Source organism: Bubalus kerabau, chromosome 17 (assembly GCF_029407905.1).
Source record: "Bubalus kerabau isolate K-KA32 ecotype Philippines breed swamp buffalo chromosome 17, PCC_UOA_SB_1v2, whole genome shotgun sequence".
Lineage (NCBI taxonomy): Eukaryota > Metazoa > Chordata > Mammalia > Artiodactyla > Bovidae > Bubalus > Bubalus kerabau.
This window is the reverse complement of record NC_073640.1, coordinates 32,500,306-32,520,513: the sequence shown is the minus strand read 5'-3', so window position 1 is coordinate 32,520,513 and position 20,208 is coordinate 32,500,306. Positions and strand designations below refer to the sequence as shown.

The following is a 20,208-nucleotide window of genomic DNA, read 5'->3' as shown; positions in this document are numbered from 1 at the left end:
TTTATTATGCCCTAAACCCTTTAAAGATGAGATTTTAGTCCTAAGGTAAATGCATTTCAAGTGTTTTCTCAAACTGTTAGAATTAATACAAAGTAGAAGCTTGTACACCTAGGAAAGCTCTTTGTGTCCCATCACACATTTCAATAAAATTTGCAGTAAAATATTAAAGATATGTGGATTATCTGTTTTCTCTTGAAACTAGAAAATAATGACTTAAGTTTTGACTTACCTCACAAGTGTGTGAAATAACTGCAGGAAAAAAAAGGCAGGGGTGGGGGTGGGGGGGGGCGGTTCTAGGTATCACAAAAGGGCTCAGAAGAGAAAGAACACTCTCTGTGCCGTGATTGTTTATATAAAATCATGTGTTGATTTATTTTGTAAAGAGTGACCATATAATTTATTGTTCCAATTGGGATTTTTTTTTAAGTGAAAGGGGTTGCTATTTATATTTAAGCCTAGAAAAACCATAAACCAGGACTGTCTTGTGGAAACTAGGGCATATGTTCTCTGTGACTTTGGATTTAGGATCCAAATATTCAACATCTTCATAGAATAAATCATGAACCCACAGGTCTTTAGAACAGATATGTCAAGTTTATACACTATCTCTCTTTTCCTAGATCAGAAATTCATTGAGTTTTGTTTCACTTTTTTGGAATCTGGATAGTTTCTAAGAAAATAGAACATAAACCACAATTTGTCTCCTCTTAATGTGTAGAAACCATTAAAGTAATGGAAAGAAGTTGTCGGATTTAAAATGCTGGAGACACATTGATAAGAAGGTAGATAAGATAATGTCTTGTGAACCTGTTACCCATTCCTTAAGATGATAAGAGAACACAAAACAACCAAAAAAAAAATTCAAATATTAGACATCATTTACTCTAAAACTATGGTATGTTTTATGTTTGAAACATGAGAAAATCAAATGATAAACTCATATTCAGAACGTTTTTTTTCTTCTTCAGATTGACTTTAAAATGGTCAATAGCTGATGTTTCTCCACTGAGAACATCATGATTTACAAGTCCCAGCCCACCAGATAAGGGTTAATATTTTGAGAGTGGCAACATAGTCAAATCCATAATTGATGGGTGGATGGCTCCTCTTATTAACTGGATCGTTAAGGGAGATGGTTTCAGTAGTTGGCTTTTTCTAAGAAACTTGCAGCGTGTCTTTCAGTTCAAGTTTACTGTGATCTTTCTCTCCTCTCATATAGCTTGGTCCTTCTGCGATTTTCAGCTGACTAATTCATCATCAAAAACAAAATGAGATAGAAATTAACTGTCTCTTGTCTTCTATGCAGTTGAGTGATTTCACAAATAATTCTCTTTCTGAATATATGAGAATTATATTCCTGCCAGATTAGGAAAGCAAACTTCAACACAGATAAAGGTGAAAACAAAGGTCAAAAACGTGATGAGTCACTCATCACATGTACACACTAAACAACCAACAGCTTACATCTTCTCAGTTATGCAGCCCCAGATATCATTTTCTTCATCTTCCAGTTGGATGAATTTATAAACAAAGGGAGTGTGACTGACCGCACTTCAGTACTGACTTCCATTCTAATTGTGAAAATGGAAGATACTCAACAATTAACTATAACGAGTCAGGGAAGATAAATGAACTTCCCCCAGATACAGAAACATCTTGAATGCAGAAAATCAGAGGCTGACAGAAACATGATTTTCTCTAGCCTGCACACTGTAGTTAGAAGATTTGATGGAAATTGCCAGAAAGCTAGCTGGAAAAATGGGAATCTTTACTGAAATATTTGAATCATATGTGTAGAGTAATGAGACTAAACATAAAACTCTGCCCTAAAGAGGGTCTGTGGGAAAGAAAGACATCGACTTGGCCTCAATTATAGCTTGATTAGACTACTGGTTAGGAAAAACAGCGGGGAAACCAAAGTATCTGATGACACTATTTTTGTTTTTGTCTCTTCTTGATGACTCTTCATTAACCAAAATTCTATTAGCAAGAACCTCACTCTAAAAGGCCTGATTTTGGTAATTAATTTGGATAATGGAGATGCTGACTGGAGCTTTGAAATAGGTGTGCCTTCAGTTATCTCAATGTCCATTCCATAGTTACTTGTTTAGAGCATAATTTATGTTTTGTTTGGCAGGGTTTCCATCTCAACGGCCAACTTCACTCATGATGTGTTTCACTTCTTTTGATCCTCTAGAAACCTCCCTTGTGAGAATACTGACCACAGACTAGTTATTTTAAGCCTCAATTTTCTCATCTGTGACACCAAGGATAACACCACCTATCTACCCCTTAGATGTGCTTTGATGGATATAAGTAACCGATGGCTTACAGAGCTCTTGTCCCAATGTCTGGCACATAGAAAAATACTCATCATGAAATGGGACAAGATCCTATTTACCTGAATCCATTAATTCCTAAATGTCCGTGCTATGTTCCATCTCTTCTGGTTTACCGTTCTCAAACAGATCTCTTTGTAGTTTTAATTCTGTTGATTTTTGAATGTTGCACAGTAGTTCTGAAACTGGCCTCATTTGATAGCTGTGAAAACCATGATCCTCACTAATATGCCTTGCAATGCATTGCAGTCTAAAGGGTATCATCAAAGAAACATAAAAGGGGAAAAAAATAGGAAGCCGAGAAGGTGGGGAAAGAATGAAGATATTTACCGGCCACAAAATCGCTGGGATTCCTGGATCTAGTTTTAAATATGCAGGCTTTTTTTTTTTTTTTTTCTTTCTTCTTTGCCAACATGAAACAGCTTTCTCCACACAAAGGCTAATTCCAGTTTCCAACTTGTTAAGATGACATTCCATTCTAGCATATCAAGTTGTTTTAAACCCATCTACTACCTCCCAAAACAGACTCTACGGGAATCATTTTGTATAAGCTGGAAAATGAATGACAGTCTTCCTTTGCTCTTTTGAATAATACCAACTTAATTCAGAAGACTCTTGCCCCAAAACTAAAATTTACTGATTGGAAGTGGGTTTCCCTCCTTCTAAGTCAGCCCAAGCTGGTCCTCTGCTCTCCGTCCTCTCTCCACCTTAATCCTCATGAAAACCTCTCCTGTGTTCAGGAGGTAGGTTTCCAGGCAGAGTTCCTCTTTCCTCTCTCTTAAGCCACTTTACCTCGTCTGGACTGAATGAGACCTGAAAGGCCTTCCTGATGATCCACACGGCAAAGAGGACCACCCTGGTAAGCCGATTGTCCTCTTTCTGGCCATCTTGAGTCTCATTAAATTCTTCCATTACACCAAGCTGCTTTGAAACTAACAGAGGACTTTTCCTAAATAGCATCTCTTTCCTCAAGTGTTCTTTACAAAAGCCTCCATTCCTCAGCGACAGTGGACTCATTATTATTGGGTTACTCTGGCAACCATACCTAAGCAACAAGTGAACACTGTGTGCTTGTGTGAGTGTGATAATGAATACCTATCCACGCATGCTTCCAATATGGTGATCCTGCCCACTCTGCTCACACAGTAGACTTCCACAGCATCAAACATTGACAAGAGGGCTTTTTCATATATGGTGCTAGCTTTTACCCATATGAAGCAAGGCATTTTTCCTCAGTGTTAAATCATAAAAGGTAATGTTCAATTTGCATGAAACAGAAGGGCCAACTGGGATTCCAAATATGCAGAATAGCATTATGCATACATGATCCAAAAAGGCTTCTGCTTCAGTAATTCATAATTTATTGTTTATGCTTCCAGCAATGTTTCGTTGATAAAAAGCCATTTATGTTTCATTTTGTCATCTAAACTGTAATTAAAGACGATGTGCAAGTTAAGAAAAATAGATAACAGATCTGCACTTCCAAGTTGAGTGTGGCTGTAGAGTTTGGGTCAGAAAACTAGATTTTCTTTGCTTAAGTAGTTTTTATAAAGCTCTTGTTATTTTGTATCATTTCCAAATCTTTTTTTTTTTCATATGTTTGGTTTTCTTTTTTTAAGTCATAATACAAGAGTACCCTCAGAAGTTAAGAATTTCTTTTGCAAGTATCAATAAGCCTAAAATTATTGCTCTGGTCATACACAGTACAGCACAGCATATATTTTCCAGTGTATGTTATGGAAGACAATTTAGTTCTGAGATTGCTGATTCCTACGGATATAATTTAGATACACTGCATACGCTGATATGTGTAGTTGTCCATATGCTATTCAAAGTTATGAATTGATTCAGAGCTTCGCTATCATCCTGCTAGCAATCATTTCTAGTTCTTATAGAGAATTCTAATTCTGAAGATTTTTGAAAGAGAAAAAACCATAGATAAATTTTCACATGGTTAGTTACCTTGAAGTTATCTTAAAAATACCTTACAGCATAGAAATTTGTTTTATTTTTGTTTTAGAATTTTTCTTTTTGAGACTTTTGCTTCAAAAGAAAAAAAAAAAAATAGAACACTTGTTGGAAGCAACCGTACATTAGGGGAAGTATAAAGAATTACTCAGAGAACACATTTTTTTAACCAAATCTTGTTTAGACTACTTTGTTGTTTGTGTCATTAAAGAATAATGTTATTTACTGATGTGTCATCTATTTACAAGCATGAAAATAAGCCTTGGGATTTTGCGGGTGCCAAATAAACATGACTGTCCTTTGGTAAGCACAACCAGATATTAAAATTGAATGTGGAAACAAAATGAGCTGTCAGTCTATGCAAATTCTCCCTTTCTAAAAAAGTATTCAATGTAGTTGACAATCACTTCGTCTCTTTTCAACACAGAAGTTCGCATTTTGAATTAATTTGAGCACTTTATAGACACAACATTAGGCATACGTGACATGCCATCTAGGGGTGTGACCTGAATAACACCCACCCTGTTCTTTGGATCCTTCAGTTTGTTAAAGTGTGTAGAGAAGGCAGAGAAATAATTTGGGAACAGTAAAGGGGACACTCACATAGATAAACATTTAAAAAGCTGACTTGGGATGAATTAGAATGAATGATAAAAGAGAGCCCCTGTGGAATATAGAACAGCACAGGCTTTCTGGTTAAGAATATTTAGTTTTGAATCCTAGCTCTTCTGAATATGAACTGTGAGAACTTGCACAAATCGCTGAATAACCTCAAGCCTTTTTCTATAAGAGGAAAATAATAACTATTCCTATGTTGTTTTTTATAAGAAAATATTAAGTTAAAAAAATAAAAATGTGCTAAATTCAGTGTCTGGTGACTAGAAGAGACTCAATAAATACTAGTTTCCTCCCCTTCTTTCTCTTCTTCTTCTACAAATTTGTGAGCCCCCTGAATCTGTCTCATTCATCCAGTGCAACAAACAAAAATATCAAAAAGGAAACCAAAATAAAGATTTGGGTGATAAGTAGTTATATACTGTTCAACTGTCCCTTACCTGAGAGGCTAGTGATTGAACATATCAGTAAATGTTGGCAATGAGTAAAGCAGAGAGAAAGCAGAAATGGGAAAGAAGAGTATTTGGGTAACTCAAGTTCTTTGAATGCAACCCTGATTACCATAAGACGATTAATAGCTAAAAATAAAAAGTACCTAAAAACTGTAGGTTTCCACAGGACTCAGTCCAATTGCATATATGGCTCTCTATATTGGCAAATGGAATGTTTAAGAGTTGAAAAAATGATAAAATTTTTGAGCTAGTCGCGCCTTAGTAAATAGCCAGGTTATGAAGATATTAGATGCTAGATACAGAGACTTCAAATGTATTTCTTAAAATATCAATAGTAGACAACCTACTGTATAGCACAGGGAAGTCTACTCAATGCTCTGTGGTGACCTACATGGCAAGGAAATCCAAAAGAAGTAGATATATATGTGTATATATAGCTGATTTACTTTACTGTACAGTAGCTGCTGCTGCTGCTAAGTCGCTTCAGTCGTGTCCGACTCTGTGCGACCCCATAGATGGCAGCCCACCAGGCTCCCCTGTCCCTGGGATTCTCCAGGCAAGAACACTGGAGTGGATTGCCATTTCCTTCTCCAATGCACATAACTGAAAAGTGAAAGTGAAGTCACTCAGTTGTGTCTGACTCTTAGTGACCCCATGGACTGGCAGCCCACCAGGCTCCTCCGTCCATGGGATTTTCCAGGCAAGAGTATTGGAGTGGGGTGCCATTGCCTTCTCCGACTGTACAGTAGAAACTAATACAATAATGTAAAGCAACTATACTCCAATAAAAATTAACTTTAAAAAAAAGACAATGATGAGAGATGTCTCTCTCTCCAACTTTATTTTCCATCACTCTCTCCCTTCTACCTTGTTCCCATCTTATACACTCTTTAGGTTGAACATGCAAAACCAATTATGCTTTTTGTACCTACTGTCCATTCCTTCTGTCTGGAATATATACTCTCTGCTCTCTCTATTTTCTAATTCCCAGTAGTTCATAACAACCCAGGTTCCTCTCAGCTGTGAGGAGAGGAAGGGAGTACTTAACATTTCTGGAAAGTTTTCTTCACTTTTCTCTGCAGGACTGTAGTGACTGCTAAGGTAGACACGTGTATCTATGTTGAGTCAAGGAGTAGCTCCTCCACTGTCCTCTGAGGTTACTGATGAGACAGTATATCTTCATTCACTCAGATATTCATTCAATACCTATTTATTTAGTGTTTACCACCTGCAAGGCACTGCCCTGGGAATTGAAAATAAAACAGTGAATAACATAGACACTGTATTTGTCCTCCTGTACAAGAGTATTTTTGTTCTCCTTAGGACTCAGTCTTCTACTAATCTGAATTCTCAGAGAGAAAGGCTATAACTTAACATGGCTTTTTGTCATCGAGGGGAGAAATTCACAGGCTAAGCCTGCAAAAATGCTGTGATTTGAGGAGGAATGATCACACATTCCAACTTCTATACTGTCATAAACAATGTTCCTGCTTAAATCTTCCTCAACTTGTGAAACATATTCTACATAAAGGATTGGAAGTGAAAGTTGCTTAGTTGTGTCTGACTATTTGTGACCCCATGGACTATACAGTCCATGAAATTCTCCAGGGCAGAATATGGGAGTGGGTAGCCTTTCCCTTCTTCAGGGGATCTTCCCAACCTAGGGATTGAACCCAGGTCTCCCACATTGCAAGCGGATTCCTTACCAGCTGAGCCACCAGGGAAGCCCAACATAATGGGTTAGGTTTTCCTAGATTCCCTCTCTCTCACCTTAACAAAGTGTTTAGCTGATCGGGGTGGTGATGGACATCTGCAGTCACCAGCAGATAATTCTCCCTGTGAGTTTCAGATTGGCATCCTCATGATTCCTGAGCTTAGACACATGATGTTGAACTATATTTTTATTAAATCTTTTTTCTGCTTGCAGACACAAATCATTTTGGTGAGCTCTTTCCAAATTCACAGCGATCCACAGACATCACTGCAATTTGTGCTGCAGGACTGTGAGGCAGGACTGATGATTCTATTTTTGCAAGTTTATTAGAATCCATTCTAGTTTTGATCCACATCTCCTGATAAATAGTTCATGCCTTTTCCAGTTGCTATGCATAGTTGGTTTAGGTATCTGTCAGCTAACAATTTTCAGCTAACTTTCAGTGTTGTCTAATGTTACTGAGGGCCCCTGGCAACTAAAGGATGGTATTGTTCTGGTTTCTGGACATCATGTTGGGCTCATTTTCTATTTGTTGCCTGTTCTATTCCTAAGCTGCCTCCAGAATGAATGTGCTGATGCACTTTGTAGAGGAAGACAGTAATTGTTGTCCTTGGATCTTTTTGGGTTACTCATTAACTTTGTTTTCATCCTAGTAGATGGCCTACTAAAATTTCTTACCTCTATTGCTTGAGTATATTATTCTCAGCCTTCTGAAGGCTGTTTATCTTAAAGCAGTCTGAAATAAAGGGTGCTGCTGTACCTGGTGTGCTGAGCAGAGTCATCCTTCTCTGAGTTTCATGGTTTCATTTGGCCAGAGATTGCTAGTTTCGTCAAGGTCACACTGTGATATACTTCTCCCTGGACTTTAGTTTCCTCTCGCACAAAATGAATAGGTTCATGCTGGGAGCTAAGGACTCATCTATTCTAACATACTGACTGTGCAAACTCATGGTATTAGGAAAAATAGTACAAACTTTGAAATCAGACAAGTCCCCCATCCACCAATTAATGAAGATGTGACTTTGGACAAGGCTTTTAACTTTCTGTAGCAGGCCGTGTTGGACAATGTTAAAACAAAACCACTGTGATGAGCAAATGAAACAATGTAAGAGGAATGTCTTGATGAAAGTGAAAGAGGAGACTGAAAAAATTGGCTTAAAGCTCAACATTCAGAAAACTAAGATCATGGCATCCGGTCCCATCACTTCATGGGAAATAGATGGGGAAACAGTGGAAACAGTGGCAGACTTTATTTTTTGGGGCTACAAAATCACTGCAGATGGTGATTGCAGCCATGAAATTAAAAGACGCTTACTCCTTGGAAGGAAAGTTATGACCAACCTAGATAGCATATTCAAAAGCAGAGACATTACTTTGCCAACAAAGATCCGTCTAGTCAAGGCTATGGTTTTTCCAGTGGTCGTGTATGGATGTGAGAGTTGGACTGTGAAGAAAGCTGAGCACCAAAGAATTGATGCCTTTGAACTGTGGTGTTGGAGAAGACTTTTGAGAGTCCCTTGGACTGCAAGGAGATCCAACCAATCCATTCTAAAGGAGATCAGTCCTGGGTGATCATTGGAAGGAATGATGCTAAAGCTGAAATTCCAGTACTTTGGCCACCTCATGCAAAGAGTTGACTCATTGGAAAAGACTCTGATGCTGGGAGGAATTGGGGGCAGGAGGAGAAGGGGATGACAGAGGATGAGATGGCTGGATGGCATCACCAACTCAATGGACATGAGTTTGGGTGAACTCTGGGAGTTGGTGATGGACGGAGGCCTGGCATGCTGCAATTCATGGGGTCGCAAAGAGTTGGACACAACTGAACAACTGAACTGAACTGAACTGAAGATGAATGTCAAGGGCAGTGCGTGAACTTATGTGATACTCTATGTACTTCGTCCTCTTTATCAACTCTGAAAAGAAATAATGCAAATTGGAGTGATCTTTACACTAGAAATTATTGTACCAGATCTCTTCCATATTAAAATGTGAATAGTATTATTAAAAGATATGCTTCTACAGTATTATAGGTTCTCGATAACTTGTTGAGCAGGGCTCTGGACATATTAAAGAATTAAATTATTCCCATACATCAAAGAACTCAATGAATGCATGACAGATGGCTCTAATAGTTCAGAATTGCTAAGTCTTGTCTATATTCTAAGACTGAAGACAAAAAAAGTTAACAGTTTTATGAAGATATTTAGTTACTGGATTCAGTTTTGATTTATCAGAAAGATCTCTCAAAATGAGAGAGTTTGAAGAAATTTTGCAGGGATAAGAACACAGTTACAGGTACAGGTGCCTGTCAAATTTGTGGAAGAATGATCAGATATATGAATAGTTTACTTAAAGGAGAAACAGGGAATGAGCAAAAACATTTTTAAAATAAAAATGCAATGAAATATTTTGTGGAGTCATAAACTCTGTGATCATAAGACTTCACTTGATTCCCAAAAAGAAATTAATGAAGAGTTCTTTGTATTTTGAGTATATCTGCATCTATTCCTAAGTTTCTTCACAGGACAAAAAAAATGTGTCACACATTGAAGAGGCTTTTACACACACACTCTCTCTCTCTCTCTCTCTCTCTCTCTCACATACACACACAGAGTTTACTGGTGGTGATAGGAAGTAAGTTGATATAAATACATGTTATGTGTATCAGTAATAGATTTAGAAGAATTTTCTCAGTGTAAAGTTTCAAATCTTAAAAATAAAAATAATAACTTTGGCCATATTCTGAAATGTATTGTGAGTTGACATAAAACTTTGGCATGAATGTTGGAAGGTTAAAGTTCAAAGAAGAAGGTTTTAGAATGGTTAAAAGGCAATTATCTAGAATTTATTATCTCTTTTCCCCAAAGAAAGAAAACTAAAATGTATTCAGGTAATTATATAAATTTCACATTTGTACTGGGTAGAGAGGAAAAAAAAAAACTATACCCCTATATTAATCCTGTTAGAACTTTTCTGTCTTTCTAAAAATACTTATTCTAAAATGGATGTTTAATTTTGCAAGAACTTGTCTTTCAAGGAATAATCTAACATTAAATACCATGAACACAGAATTGCTTACAAAATAACTTTCATTGAGAAATATTAAAAAGGATTGTAAGATTAGAAAGCATGCTTACATCTCTGTTTAGGATATTATTTAAAAGTCCCATCATTGAGACAAATATATACTTTCTTACTTTGAATGGGTTATATATAAAATTGCAAAAAAATTGCTAAAATGTATTAATATACATAATATATAGCTACGTATACCTATATCTATCTATCTATGTCTATATATATACACACATACACAGGGTGGGTATTATTAGCACCATTTTTCAGATGAGCGCATTGAGACTCAGATACGTTCACTGACTTGCCAGGCACAGCATGCAGCTGTGACGCTGCGAAAACTGCATTCTCATAGTAGCACCTGCTGCCTTTCGATGCCTTACACTATACTTCTAGAATATTTGCTCAGTAAAACTGTAGCTATTTCATTTATAGTTTCCAAACACTTGTGCTTTCTTTTTTCAAAATATTGAAAGTTAGAAACTAATAGAGAAGCATCAAAGAATATCATCAGTATTAGTTGGAGACAACCTGGCAAAACCAACAAAAAAAGACTAAAACAAATGATTTACTGTAGATATTGCAGGCCTAAAACACACAGAAAATTGATTATGCCTACTGCTTAGTGAGCATCTACTACATGCCAAGTGTGAATCTAGGCTGTCTGATCCTCACAATGGTCTTTGATATTCATTACAATGATACTGAGTTATTAAGAAACACAGTAAAGCATTTGTTTCCTATGCTGACGAAGAGAACAATGACTCTTGTATTGGGCTAATAGTCCTGGTTGTCTTGCACAACTTTCCACTCTAATTTTAATGAAGATATAGAAAGATACCTTTCTATATATAGACAATTATATAGAAGATAGAGAAAAATGAAAGCCACAAAAACTGATAGTCAACATATTGCCAAAATCGGAAGGCCCATCTAACTAAAAAGTTGAAAAGGTCTTGCTACATAATCTTCTTTTAATGATCACACATTATCACTCAAATATATATACGCAATGCATTGACAAAAAGAACACAGATAATTCATTAAAAATTTTTTTAAATACAAAGAGTCTAAAATACATTAAATGGAAAGAAAAGGCATTTAGAAATATTTACTATTTTTTAGAAATGGGACTTTCATAGTACTTCAGTTCCACATAAACAGTTTTTATATAATTTTTAGTAATATGATGGGACATTTACATGATCTACAGTTAGGGACACATAAATACTTGACTCCTGATCTTGATCAGTATTGTTTTTCCCTTGGCTATTCTTAGGATTATTATGTTCGTACAGAACAAAGTAGGGACTTAAATACTACGTCATTTGACCTATACCTCAATATAGTCTGAGTGAGTGAAAGCAAAAGTCACTCAGTCCTATCCGACTCTTTGCAACTGCATGGATTATACAGTCCATGGAATTCTCCAGGCCAGAATACTGGAGTGGGTAGCCTTTCCCTTCACCAGGGGATCTTCCCAACCCAGGGATTGAACCCAGGTCTCCCACATTGCAGGCAGATTCTTTACCAGCTGAGCCATAGGGAAAGCCCAAGAATACTGAAGTGAGTAGTCTATACCTTCTTCAGGGGATCTTCTCGACCCAGGAATCGAACTGGGTCTCCTGCATTGCAGCGGAATTCTTTACCAAGGAACCCTCTTCAATATAGTCTACCAGGGAACCCTCTTCAATATAGTCTAGTGAATCATTTCTAATGGAGATAAGTCAATTGTAGTGGCCTGAAACCACATCAGGGCAACACTCTATCTTAGCCTTTTTTCTGACTGAAAGCCTAAACTCTCATCCAATACCTTTGAACTTTGATATCACCAAACATAAGATATTGTTAAGGAGATGAATCATTAGTTTATATCCAACTAAGACAAATAATGTTCCACCAAAAAGCTGACAATTAAATATAATACAATATGGTCTCAGCTATAATACACACTCTTATTTCAAAGATATCTCAATCAATATGGTATTTAGATTAGTAAACTTGAAGAAAAACACATTGCCTTATATAAAACTGGAGGAAATGAACAAGAACTTAAATATAGGGACTTCCCTGGTGGTCCAGTGGTTACAAACCTGCCTTGCAATGCCGGGTTGCAAGGCATGGGTTCAATTCGTAGTTGGGGAACTGAGATCCCACATGCTGTGAAGCAACTAAGCCTGCATGCCATGTGCTGCGACTAAGACTGGATGCAGCCAAAGAAATAATTTAAAAAAAAAAAAAAAAGAACCTAAGCAAAAAAAATAATGCTGGATATGAAGATCACTGGGCTTCCCTGATAGCTCAGTTGGTAAAGAATCTGCCTGCAATGCAGGATACCCCAGTTCGATTCTTGGGTCAGGAAGATCCCAGGGAGAAGGGATAAGCTACCCACTCCAGTATTCTTGGTCTTCCCTTATGGCTCAGCTGGTAAAGAATCCACCTGCAATGCAGAGGGTCACAGTTCAATTCCTGGGTCAGGATGATCCCCTGGAGAAGGGAAATGCTACCCACTCCAATATTCTGGCCTGGATAATTCCTTGGACTACAGTCCATGGGTTTGCAAAGAGTTGGACATGACTGAGCAACCTTCACTTTCACTTTCATAAAGATCACTACTCTGTATCAACATTCCACCAAATTTAAAGTTTAAGCAAAATGCAAGAACTCTAATGAAGCACATTTCCAAAGGCAGTCATCACTTTTATTATATTACTCATTTGTATCTTCCACAGTAAGCAAAGCACTGTCACCAAGGAATTACTTAACCATTTCTCTTAAAAGCACAGTTTCCAATGTCAGAATTGTAAAACGGGAATTTAAAATCAAAATCTTGGCTGTGCAAGAGTCTTCTGGAAATGCATTATTGTAGTACGTGCTGGATCTTGATTGTAAGGGTAGAATATGGAGTTTTAGCATGGTAAAGTTTCTCTTATCCGAGCCTTTCCTCCTCAGCAGGGTAATGACAATGAGCAGGTGGTAGAGAACAGCAAAGTAGCAGGGGTTTTTAGTAACGTAATTCGGATGGACCAAGTAGCAAAGTTGCTGGGACCTTATAATTGGAGAGAAGGAAGCTGGTGTCAAGTAAGGATGGAATTTAAGGGGTTAAACTAGCTATATTAAACCTTTGCATAATGTATCCTGGATCTCCATATGGGGATCCCAAAGAGGGATATGGAGGGTTAAATTAGTGAGGAGGACTTGGCAGGAGGAATTCCCAAAAAGTCAAAAACTCTTCACTACTAGGTATGTAGATGTTCCCACCTGTGACTCTCCTTAAGAGCAGTACCCAGACAAGGTGCTTGTTCCATGGATATGTATGCCTTATGGCTTGGCAGGAGGGCAAAGATGAACAAAATAAGATGTCAGAGAAGTCCCCAGTTCCCTTAAGAGATCCGGGGAAAATTTAGCAAACCAACAGGCCAAAACCAGGCTGTGAAGGTTAAGCAGACAGAGTCCATAATTTACTAGTCAATTTCTGGGTCCCTGTGAGGTTCACATTTTAAAGTCTATTGGATGTTGGGCTTATACAAGCAAGACCGCACACATTACAATGGGCCTGAGCCTTCTGATATACAGCATGCATTCATTTGTTTTCTAAGAGGGCTGAGAGGAAAAAAAGTTGTGATGCAGAGAAAATTGGAGGAAAGAGGGGAAGCGTGGGCTGTTCCAGCTGTGATTCTATTATTCTTGGTCCCACACAATTTGTGACTTCCTTGGGCTTATAATACATAAAATACTCTTAGAAGCAACAATGATGAAACTGAGCAGTGACAGAGACAGTCACAGAAGGTAGGGAGGCCATCTCCCACAGACTGGGTTCTGTCTATGGGCTGCATCGCGTATTAGCTGCTCTTTGATAAATATAAGTATTGCATTTCTCAGCCCCAGTCTTCTCTTAAGATAAGTACATCTAGGCGTTACTTACAGCATTTCAAGGAATTTAAAAAACAAATTATGTGACCTTAGAGTATAATACACGGGCTCAAAGGGAAGATCAAAAAATGGTGGCTGTGTTTAACAAATAAAAGAAACTGTTGAATGAATGTATGCATTTCATGTAGCTTCACACAAAAGAGCTTGGCAAGTGCTTACACCGCTCTTAAACAGAAAACAACTAGATGGAGAGAGTACATATATTTATTAAAACATATTTGCTTATTCAGGACAGAAAACCTCTCTCAAATTACCTGAACAATAAATGGAAACCAGCCCAAATAACAAAAAGTCCCCAGGGTTTAAAATGCCTTCTCTCGTGATCAGATCCAAGTGCCCCAAGGATGTCACAGGCCCTGTCTTTCCCCAGCACTTTTCCTCTGCTTTCTTTCTCTGTGCTGTGTTGCTTCCTCTGTACATTTTCTCCAAAGAATGGGAAAGAAAACTTGCAGAAAGTGTAGGCCTATATGATCTCACAGCTGTAAAGATCTCACAGCTTCTCTATGCCAGGTTCCATATCTATCCCTGGTTTAAAAAATGGGGTGAGGACTTGCCTGGTGGTCCAATAGTTAAGCTCCATGCTCCCAATGCAGGGGGCCCGAGTTTGGTCCCTGTTTGGGGAACTAGATCCCACTGCTGCAACTAAGATCCTGCACGCAGTCATGAAGATCCCATGTGCTGCAACTAAGACCTGGTACAACCAAAAAAACAACAACACAAGGTCTGTGTTTGATCTAGGAGATGAGCATGTGACTCAACTAAGCCACCCTCTGCATTTATGGGGATGAAATGCTCTCAGGGCTACGGTTGTATGAATTGTCCCCTGTGCAAGGCGCTAAGCCCTGGGAGGAATGGTGACTCAAAACCAGCACACACTCCCTTTGAGAAGCTATGATCCCAGTGCAGTCTCCCTTGTCTTATTTTTAGAAAGGCACCATCTCATCACCAAGCCCTTGAATTCACTGAGGCTATAGCTTCAAAATATAAATACATCTTTTAATTCACACAAATGCCACCTTAGGCTAGTAGCAGCCTTGAGACCCCTGTTGGTTCAGCCTGGGTAAGTCCCCACCTTCCGCTGCAGACAAGCCACTTGACTGACAATCAGAATATGTGAAGTAAAGAAGAAATGAAAATGTTGGTTGCTCAGTCATGTCCGACTCTTTGTGACTCCATGGACTGCAGCCTGCCAGGTAACTCTGTCCATGAAATTATCCAGGCAAGAATACCAGAGTAGGTAGCCATTTCCTTCTTCAGGGGATCTGCCTGAGCCAGGGATCAAACCTGGGTCTCGTGCATTTCAATCAGATTCTTTACCATCTATGCCACCAGAGATATGAGGGAAGGTCCAGTTTAAAAGGAAGGCAGACTGGAAAAATTGTATGGACGGGATGAGAAGATAAGTCACAAATAGGCCAGTAGCACGGGTGCTGTGAGTGACCTCAACAAAGGGATACCTATGTGTCCCTTGGGAAGCTACTCTGTAAAGAATGACTCTCCCTGTTCAAAGTTATGAATTGCAGTTGTCTATTATGTGACTTACATTGCATTACATTGCAATATATCATTGTGAGATGTGACATAATATAATATAAGTGACAGGCAGCTAAAATTTTACAGCAAGAAAACTTTTTTTTTATATCCAGGATCTGCTATCAAATTTGATAGCAGCTATCAATCCTTTTTTTTTTTTTTTTTCTGCAGATAGATCAAGAATTTGATGTTCATGAAAAGCAGGTCATTTTGAAACATCCACAAACACTTCAGTGCCTGCACAACTTAGTTACCATAAATCTTTTACAATCAAAACCAAACACTCTTAAGCTGCATTAGTCTTGACTCAAGTTCTTTTTATGCTTTCTAAGATAAGTACAACATTGTTTATTATTTTAGATTTTGGATTTGCTTTTCTTTTGGATATTGCTAGAAAGTGATGATCAGATCAATTATTTTAGTCCCCAGATCAAACAAGCACTTCACAACTGAATGTGATTGTGTAGTTCAGGAGGTATTTTTCAACATCTGGATATATCACAACTGAGACAGGGGTGGGAGGTTACTTGCATCTAGTGGGTAAAGGTCAGAGATGCTGCTAAGTGTTCTATGATGCACAGGCCAACACCCACAAGTCATTCTGTCTAATGTCTTGGCAATGCCTCTGATCTCAGAGGTCACTGTGTAAATGAATTGGCCTAAACTTGGTCCAATGGTGTCCCAGGTAAAAACATAATGAATGTAGAATTGGTTTCATCCATCGCCTTATCCTCAAAACAGGCCATGGAAATACATTATTTAAATATCTAGCTGACATTTTGGGGCTTAATAGCCACGAAGCAGAATCTCTGTACATATCAAAACTGATGGGGAATTTCCCCTACTAACAGTCTAACAGTTAGTCCTATAGATTAGAAGACAGAATTTCTGAGCTCTTATTCTACCTCTGTCAAAACTCTATCTTTAAGGGCCTCGGGAAAATGGTTTTCCCTTTCAGGTCTCATCTACACAAGGGGAAATTTCACAAAGCAGTATTATGTGACTTTGCTTGTTTGTTTTTAATAGAAGAATCCTTATATTCAGCTATCCTTTTCAAGGTACCCTAATTATATAGCACACATAGGTGTGAAGCTTCTGTGACTGAAATAGGCTGGAGACAAGAACAGGGACCCCGTCCATTTCCCATCACCCCATCACTCCCTATATGACAGGACCCAAGAAATAACTAGAAAACCAGTGATGTGCGAGGCTCCCTCCAGGAGTAAATTCATCTGATGTTATGATTCATGCCAGGGAAAAACACTGGCAAGTCAATATTGCTCTTGGTAGAACTCACTAAGGAATGTGGACAGATTCTTCAGCTTTCCCCTTTGCTTCCAGAAAGATACATCTGAGAATAAAGCTGAAAACAATCCATTGTCAGTGTTTATATGTACCTGACAAAGAACTCTCACTATCTAGGATTTTCATCTGCCAAGATACAGAGTAGCACCGGTAAAAAGAAAGTAGGTTTCAGATTATGATAGATCCAAACAGGAATACTTGCTCTGCCATTTACTGACTCTGTATGTTTGGGTTCATTATTTAAGGTCTGGATGCTTTTGTTGCTTTCTTTGCAAGGCTGGGTTAATAATGCCTATCGTAGAAGTGAGTTTAAGGATTAAATGTGATAATGATATAAAGCATTTACTACAGAGTGTGCTGCATAATAATAGCTATCATTTATTGACTGCTTAGTACTATAATTGCAAGAATTAGAGATAATGTGTATAAAGTGCCTGACATGTAGAAGATGCCCCATATACAGTAGCTACTGTAGTTATTCAGCTAGAACATGCAACCAGAAAGAGTTCCAGAAACATCTATAAAATGGAGGCAGTTAGTTTTACTGTTTTGCATCATACCTCATTTCTCTCTTTTTTGTTTGTGGCAGAGAATCTCCAGGCTGCCCCACGTATCTGAGAGTCTAACTGTGATATTCAATCAAAGCTAACTTACAAGTAACTCATAATGATAATGATAACAGCAGCACCTGAGTGGCTAGCGTTTCTTACAAAGGGTATCTCCGTTTTGCAGATGGAGAGACAGAGGCAGGAGGAGGTTAAGCACCTTAGCCAAAGTCAATTAAGCAGGAATTGGTGAACCCAAGATGCAGGTTAAAACTGTCTGCTTCAGAACTTTGTGTGTGAATCATATAACTGAGTGTTGCCAAGTTGAATGCCTCCTAATAATGGGACCCTGAGATGGCATAAAGCAACAGCCCTTTAATTTAATCACAGTTCTCTGCCTCAGCAAGTTGCACTGCTGTGCTTAGCTTTGTATTTCTTCTGGCCTGAGCTAGTCTCAGCTATTCTCACTGTGGTTCATGAGCCTGCCTGGGGCCTCGGCTGGGCAACTGGAGCCTCATTGTGCAATTTCTCCTCCTCCAGAAGGTACACCTGAACTCAGGTCATCGACACTTTCCTAGAACTGGGAGAAGATTCTCCAGGTTCCCTTGATTCCTGGGCTTGGCGCTTGTACATTGTCACTTTCAGCACATGCTTTTGGTCAAAGCAAGTCACAGGAGCAGCCCACATTAGGGGAGAAAAGAATCTCCACTCTGATAGAAAAATCAATGGATACCCTGTGGCCATTTCTTACAGTCTACTACTGTCTGGCTTCTGTCCACAGATTCTTTATTCTTCTCACATTCAATATGTGTGTTCCCCTATCCCAGGATTCCCCAAAACCTCTTACAATTATAGCATCAGCTAATCATACTCTGTAACAGGTTGAATGCAGATGAGATTCCTGCTTCAGCTTCTCTTCATCAGGAGACTATAAACTGAAGACACATTATCTGTACCCCACACATCTAACATCTGGTTAAACAGAGATCCTGTTTAGAAAGAGGAGGGATCGTGAGATAGATAGAAGTCACTGGCCCACAGTTACACTAAAATCCACTCGGTTACCTGTTGCCAGATCCTGTTACTCTGGTATGGGTGGGTATGAACCAGGTTCTACTCTATGGACACGGCGCTGGGTTCATGGTTCACCATTGCTCTTGACTCTGCCTCTGGGTTCTTGGATCATCCCCTGATAAATCCTTGGTTTTCTATAAGAAGTACTGCATGTTTTCAGTTGAGTAGCTTTCTCATCTGCGAGGTGTCTGAGGTTTCTTTTTTAATTGCAACTGTCATCAATTTTATCCATGTTGATGAAGCTTTCAGCTATAAAATTGTCTTTTTTAAGTTTTTATTGAAATATAGTTGATTTACAATACTGTATTAATTTCAAGTATACAGTAAATTGACTCAGTTATACATATATATAAGTATATATATTCTTTAAAAATATAATATTCTCTTCTATTATGTTATTATTGATACAAGATATTGTGTTTAGTTCCTTGTGCTATACCGAAGATCCTTATTGATTATCTATTTTGTATATAGCAATGTGTATACTTTAATCCCAAACTTCTAATTTATCATAAAACCATCTTTTAATACTTTATAGATTTCCTATGAGTCTAATTCAGATCCAATCCATGTCTCCAAAAGCCATATTTATTATTCTTTTTGAGAACTACCTCTTTTTTCTTTTAGTATGTCAGTTTAAGATACTGCCCTAAAGATTTTTTTTCTTGAATTCTAGACAGGCTGGTCTGCGAGGTACCATCTTAAATCTTTCAGATGTCTTAACAAAGGGCAGTCTCACCCTTTATTTGATCTTTACCCCGTGAGACAGGTTGGCAAACTTTTCCCATAAGGGATAGAAAAGGTTTTGTGGGCCTCATGCCCTCTGTCACATCTAGTTGATTCTGCTTTGCTATAGAGAAACCAGCAAATAAACAATACGTAAACTATGGGCATGTCTGTGTTCCAAAAAAGCCATTTACAAAAACAGGTGGCAGACTGGACGTTGTCCATTGTCATAATTTGCTGACTTCTACTCTAGGCCACCTTATGCCCTGAAACTCATGTACTGTATGAGAGACAAGAATTGAGAAGCAGTTTTATTATCCAATTCAATAAGCCTTATATCCAAAATTTCATTAAATAATGCTTATAAAATAATATTTATTTTTGTTTTTATTGTTTTATTTTAGCTATCTCCCTTTTCTGGTACCTTATCATGTTTCACTAAAAGAAGCCAACTATAACAGTTTGTCTGGAAGATTTCTTGCCAAAGTCTACAAATTAATGAAGGGAATTTTGAAAAATCTTTTATTTTATTATTGATATTCTCTAAATTTTAGTCCACCATGTAATCTGATTGACCACTACATCACTGATTCACCGTATCACTGACAGGCAACATGTTTACTATAGCAATTCCTCACCACTGTAATAGATGCCACTAAGCATCTAATAGTTTCCTTGCTGTTTTTCCAGCATTTGCTAAAAGTCTTCTGACTTCTTTTTCAGCCTCTGCACCCACTTGGTCCCAAAGCCACTGGTACATATTTTAGACTTTCTTTATCAGTTGGTTGTTTCATGTAACAAACTAACCCAGAACTTACCGGCTTAAAACAGTCAAATTTTAAAATGTCTGTCTTATAATTCTAGAGATCATCTGGGTAATCTTTTCTGGGCTGGCTCAGCTGGGTTGGATGATATAACATGGCTTC

General features: G+C 38.1%; 1 protein-coding gene across 2 annotated transcripts in view; it reads left to right on the top strand.

Annotated features, from left to right (window-relative positions):
- The window catches only part of CDH8 (cadherin 8), a 401,377-nt gene that overhangs the window by 340,158 nt on the left and 41,011 nt on the right, over positions 1-20,208 (top strand). The window lies entirely within an intron of this gene.